The sequence below is a fragment of the Pantherophis guttatus genome, chromosome 1 (genome assembly GCF_059756535.1).
Source record: "Pantherophis guttatus breed Tessera chromosome 1, ASM5975653v1, whole genome shotgun sequence".
Lineage (NCBI taxonomy): Eukaryota > Metazoa > Chordata > Lepidosauria > Squamata > Colubridae > Pantherophis > Pantherophis guttatus.
Genome location: NC_142063.1, coordinates 201,942,715 through 201,948,714, shown reverse-complemented (window position 1 = coordinate 201,948,714; position 6,000 = coordinate 201,942,715). Strand labels below are relative to the sequence as shown.

At 40.7% G+C, this 6,000-nt stretch overlaps 1 long non-coding RNA gene across 1 annotated transcript; it reads left to right on the top strand.

The window, feature by feature from the left end:
• Positions 1-1,114: 1,114 nt before the first annotated feature.
• LOC117674333 (uncharacterized) lies at positions 1,115-5,326 on the top strand. The gene is made up of 3 exons (XR_004593801.2): positions 1,115-1,246; positions 3,305-3,376; positions 5,206-5,326. It is a non-coding gene; the product is annotated as an uncharacterized LOC117674333 (long non-coding RNA).
• The last annotated feature ends 674 nt before the right edge of the window (positions 5,327-6,000 follow it).

Below are 6,000 nucleotides of genomic sequence, written 5' to 3'. Positions count from 1 at the left end.
TTCTGTGAGAGTCTATTATGTGCTTTTTAAAATTGCCTATAACGGATCTCCAATTTGAACATTCACTAGATTTTTAGGATATCAGATTAAAGAAGTCTGACTTTAAAACAATCCCCTTTCTCCTATTTGCTCAAAGTTTGTCCCAAATCAATTTGTGACAGAATAATAATGTGAAAAGATATTGCCTATCAGATGGAATACGTAGATGTTACAGGCAGCAACAGAGAAGCTGATCTCCCACTGAAAACAGATAACCACTAAGGAATAAAAGCATATGAAAAAATTGTAAGTATAATAAATAAGATTTTATAACAACTATACTTTCCTATTATCTTGGTGCTCCACCCAATGAATGCAAAGTAATTTACTGAACCACGGACTGAAAACCAAGATGCTCAGGATGTCATAATGCCAGTCATAAATTTTGACTTGGGTCACAGATGGAACTACACCATCTGGGGAGGACAGTGACTATTGCATTCATGCATAATTTGTTGTGCATATATTTCCAAACATGCTGTATATTTCCAAACATGATATGAATAGCCATCCATGAAAGTAAAAAAGAATCACTGATTTTGTGAGATGAGCGGCAATAGAAATTAGACAAATAAACAAACAAATGTTCCTGGTGGACTTTGCTAGTTAAAGATCGTCTCTTTGGCTGTGTGAGAAAACAGTCCATGACGGCAGCTATTAACTAGAACAACTTTCATGAGCTCACAGATTAGCGTTTTTAACTCAGGCACTTAATGCTGTGAAGGTGGTTGCAAGATCTCTCTTGCCATTGGGCCTAAATTCAGCCTGCTGTGTTTTATATCCTTGGCCTTTCACATTCAACTCAGCTGAAATTCTCTTCTTCCTCATCTCTCTATATACGACCACCATGACTGGCTGAAGTGGTCCTCCCCCCTTCCCCATGTTCCCACCGCCTTCGTTCTTAAGGAGATACAGTTCCTTTGAAGGAGTGCATTGTATGCGCCTTGTCTTTGTGAATAGTGGATTTCACCTCAGTTGGGTGCAGAGAAGCAGTTGCTTAGCTTTTGTGTGGTCCTCACGATCAGACCCCAAGGTGGTATGGTTTCAAGGCCCTGCCATTTACAAGGGCTAATTAAGATCCCACCTACAACCCTCCACTTAATTCATACATGAAGCAGTCAGCAAAAGATTTTGATTTCTCTTTTGGCTGGAAGACCTTTTGGCTTCTGTAAAGCAAAGGAGGATTAGGAAGGGAAAGCACATAAAGGTATGTGCAAAGTGTGTCAAAATGGCTGTCTCCCAGGAATATAAAATGTTCTGAGCAGAGAGGCCTAATTAGAAGCTGGTTCAGAACTGAGAGAGGCCAAACATGGATTATTGGTTCCATGGTATATAGACAGGTCTCCTGTTCCCTCATTCTCTCACTGGTTTATTTTCAGAAAAAGATCCTTTTTGTTTATTTTTCCTCACCTAGGCCATAACTGTCTCAAAACCAGCAGCCAGATAGACAAAAAATAACATACCCCACAAAATGTCATATTCTCCTTGTCTGAGCTGTGGAAAAAAAAGATAATAGATTTAAAAGGTACCTTTTAAATCTATTAAGGCTACACCTCTTTATAAGTTCCACTGGGTACAGTTGAATTTATTTCTATATGAGCACATATAGTATTACAACTTTGACATAAAGAATTGTTTACATTTACTAAGCCTGTCGGAAAAGAAAAAGCTATCTTCTACTGAAGGAGATCATGATCCATATAGCCCAGGATGGCAATTTTGAGTAAAAATGCAGATTCAGTTAAGATTTCACCTTAATCCTGCCTAGCAATTCCAAATAATAAACACACATACAATGTGTTGTGCCACTTCGCCAGACCTGGCATTTGTTGAGTTGGGTCTCTATAGAAATAAAATTTAAAAACTATATTTTTTAGTAATCTTGGATAACAATTATGAATTTAAAGGTCAGAGGCAGTGGTGTCAAACTCGATGTCATTGAGTGCTGCAATCAGGGTTGTGTTTGATCTTGGGGGGCTGAGGTGGATGTGGCTCAACAGCACTCGTGTCGGGAGCGCCTGTGGTGGCCCGAGCACTCTGCCAGCAAAAATGGGCTCCCGAGGTCCATTTCAGCTGTGACGGCCTCCTGCAACCCTCTGCCAATGAAAACCGAGCTCTGTTTTTGTTAATAGAAGCACCGCGGGCCAGTCCTTCAGTTTCCAGGGCGGCCCTGCGGGCCAGATCTAAGCACCCCGTGGGCCAGATCCGGCCCCCGGACCTTGATTTTGACACCCCTGGTCTGAGGCATGAAGGTCAAGCTGCTTTTGGAAGTTACTGTCCAAAGACACAGAAGCCTTTTCAAACTGATCCGAGGGTTTATAGTTCTTGATAAGTTGCTGTTTGATGGCCATTAATTTGCTGTTTGAAAAGAGATGAGACACATTAATGGGGTAGAGGGTTTCCAGGCTGCAGTCTTAATAGGTTTGTACTTCCAACCAGAATTACAGCAGTGTTCTCAGAATCATCTGCTAGCGACCAACAGTGGAAGAGGAATATCCTTGTTTATCTTTCCAGGTGAATAGAGGACTGCGTTATACATCATATTGAGCTAAAGAGGCCTTTGAATCGGTTTGCCATTTTTCTTATTTTCTTAAATCAATGTAACATTTGCTGTCTTTTGTTTCCTTTCACAAAGACTTCCCAGAGAAAACAGAAAACAAATTGCAGACAATGCTGCCTGTCATCCTATCCACACAACAAAAAAGATATATGATCACAATATGGGTCTGCAAAATCACATTCCTTCAGTGTTTTAAATTACTATATACAGGGTTGGAATGTAGATTTGTAATGGGAATTGTTGACTCTTAGCATCATTCACATTCTTCTAAGTTTACAACCAGTCCCATCTCCTAATGCTCTCCCATTATTGCTGAAAGCTTGAAGAAGTGGTGAAACATTACTTTTGTTCCTATCTTAGTCATAAGATATATTATAATATATCTCGTGTCCAAGGTTTGATCCCAGTTGTCATTACAAGAGGGAATGTAATTTAAAGTATGAACGCCTTGCAAATCCCTATGGCTGGCATTCCTTTTTGTTCCTTATTAGCAAGTCTTGCTACTTACCTGCAGGGGTCATTTATTGAACAAACAAAAAAGCTCTTTTCTGAATGTCTTTGCAGAGATTCTTCTGGCTCCCTTTTCCTGTGAGAAATCTTTCTTTCTCAATAACCATTTCTCTTGTAAAGCAAACCAAATGGTTAAAATCTTAAATTTGAAGTAAAGGCAATCACTTTATATGTGATTTCTGATTTTCTTGGCAGCAGTTTCACATCCATCCCTGGTCAGCAAACACTTGGGAAGAAGGATCAATTCACACTGGGAATTAACTGAAGGTGATTAGTAACCCTTTGCCACCTTTATTTTGTCCTATACTATTTGCTAGTCTAAGACGTTTTGATCTCTGAGACAATCACAAATTTACATCCCTAAAATCTGATTGCCAATGGCTGATGTTGTTACTTCAATTAATTTTTTAAAATTGTAATGTTCTGCCCTTTTATGAAACCCCAATTATCTATTACATTTGCTCAATAGGTTCTGGTTTCATGATTATTCAGAATATAAATGTTGATGTAGCCAAAAGTCATAACTGAATCATGAAAAATTATTAATTGGATACCCCTCTTTTATAGTAATGAGCACCTAACTGAATATTGAAGCAAAAGAAAAGGTCTGTTAGCTAAATCTTTAATTCCGCAATGTTGTCTTGGTATATATGAATCAAGGAAAACTTACATCCAAGTCATCCTTTGTTTGTAAGCACCAAGAATACCAACCTTTCAAATATTTACATGTACTCATCAAGGTCTCAGGGTTACTTAAATTACTTCCCACAATTGTAACAGGATTCCAATACATTTCTGAACCAGTGAGCTTATAATGAATAATGCTTATGAAAGCCTTGTTCAACAGAATTGCCTAACATCAAGACAGAGAACTGCATGAGAATCAAAGTACCAGCACTAGGTTTACCGGATATGCAGTGGTCCCAGTCTGTCCTGTGTTAACCTGAAATAAAATGCATGTGCATGAAATAGGACCAAAGCACAATTCTAAATTTTGGGGTTCAAGAGCTTGCCTAGCAAATACTTTAGGAAACCAGATCAGTTATCCGTTAGCCTTTTCTCCACTCGACAGCTGTTATCATAATATGAAAGGAGAACCACGAGTACACATATCTTTGATGTTTCCCTACATCGTTGTACTCACTGCTCTCCTCAGAGACTGGCCAAACCCCTGAAGCAGGCAGCATCTTGCTTGGCATTTTTTCCATGCACTAGAAGAATTATAAGAAGGGGGTGGGCAAAGTCCAAATTGCCACTGGTCAATGGTCAGACTAGTCCAGGTGCATTGTGCAAACTAGTCATGAGAGGGGAACATTCCTCATTCCTGCTCCACTCCTATCACTAGATTTATTGGTTGCAGTATAACAGTGATAGCATACTTTTTGGGTTTGGTATGTCAATTTGGATAATGCCTAACCTGACTCTGCTGGCATGTCACTCCACCCCCAGCACCAAAATAAAAGAGACCTAATCCCCCCCCCCAAATCTAGGCCAACCTGAATAGCAGCACCCAGCAGTGCCGAGTCTGGGAGTAAAGCAGAGTCCCAGGCCTCCACTTCAGCCCTAAATCTACTGCTGCCACTCAAAAAAACATCTTCTGCCATTCCCCAAGACACACGAGCCTTGGAAAATGGTGCCATTGCCCTCACAGCCCAGTATTCTGGAACTGCCATGCACTACTTACTTTCAAATGGCATTCTCTTTCTGTTGGCAGGCCCTGCAGCCTACCTGAGGCTGCTCTGGGTGGCAAAAGACCTTTGTTCTTGAAACAGCTCCTACAAATGCTCTTCTGTGGCCTACAAAAACCATGCAAAAGCACACCCCATTCTCATGCAATTTTTGGAAGCTGCAGACACCATATGAGAACATGGCTCTCTCTCACACACATGACCACTGGAGGGTTCAGAGGACACACACTTCCCATACGGCCTCCACACTCCCCCCAAAAAAGTGTGAGAATAGGGCATAGTTTTGAGAATAGTTGTTGTCAGGTGTTGGTGAACGTTGGCAAGTTACCTGAAATGTTACCTTTGACATGTGTGTCATAGCTGTGACATCACTGCAGTATAGCTAATCCTTTTATTTCTTTTTTACAGAGTAGCAGGGCTACATCAGGCTGAATAAATATAAATCCGAACATGGGCAAGGTTTAGCTTGTTGCAAGTCACCTTGATAGGAAGACTGAATGAAGAAGGGAGAAAAAGAAGGAAAGAAACCTTTCATTGGACAATTAACGACTGGGTCTCCCACATGCAAAAGCCTCTCTTGCTTTCTCTCCCATTCACTTGATTGAGAGCATTTTCTACAGCAATGCACATATTAAACATTTTTCTGAGCAATCACAACATATCTTGGTTTCTTATTTAAGGAAAATAAAGTTTATTTTAAAAGGCTTTTGACTAAGAGTGCATTTAAAAAAAAAACAAAAGTACATAATCTTCTGAAGGTAAGCATACTAGCTCCCCAGGCCTTGCCACTGCATCTCACTGTCCTCTTGCTCCTGTCCTGGATACAGGGCTACTTCCAGTGGGGTCCAGCAGCGTCTTCAGATCTTGATTGGTTCCAGTTTGGCTAGAAAAGCCAGAAGCCTTTGGCTGACTAAGAGCAGGAAAATCACCTTGCATTGTGGAGAGGACACACTGGGGGCATTCAGTAATGGGATATCCCCATTATCCCCACTAAGCACTTAATAACAGGTGGTCCCCTAGTCAGCTTGGTCCCAGTAGAACACAATGGGCAAGAGAACACAGCAAGAAGAAATCCTTTGCACACCGCATTTCAAAACTCTGCCTGTGCTTGGACAAGGCTGAGCATTTTGCAGGAAGTCAACAAAGTGGAATGGGAAGAGATGGGAGGACTAGCATAACAAAGGAGAAACAATTATTTCCCGT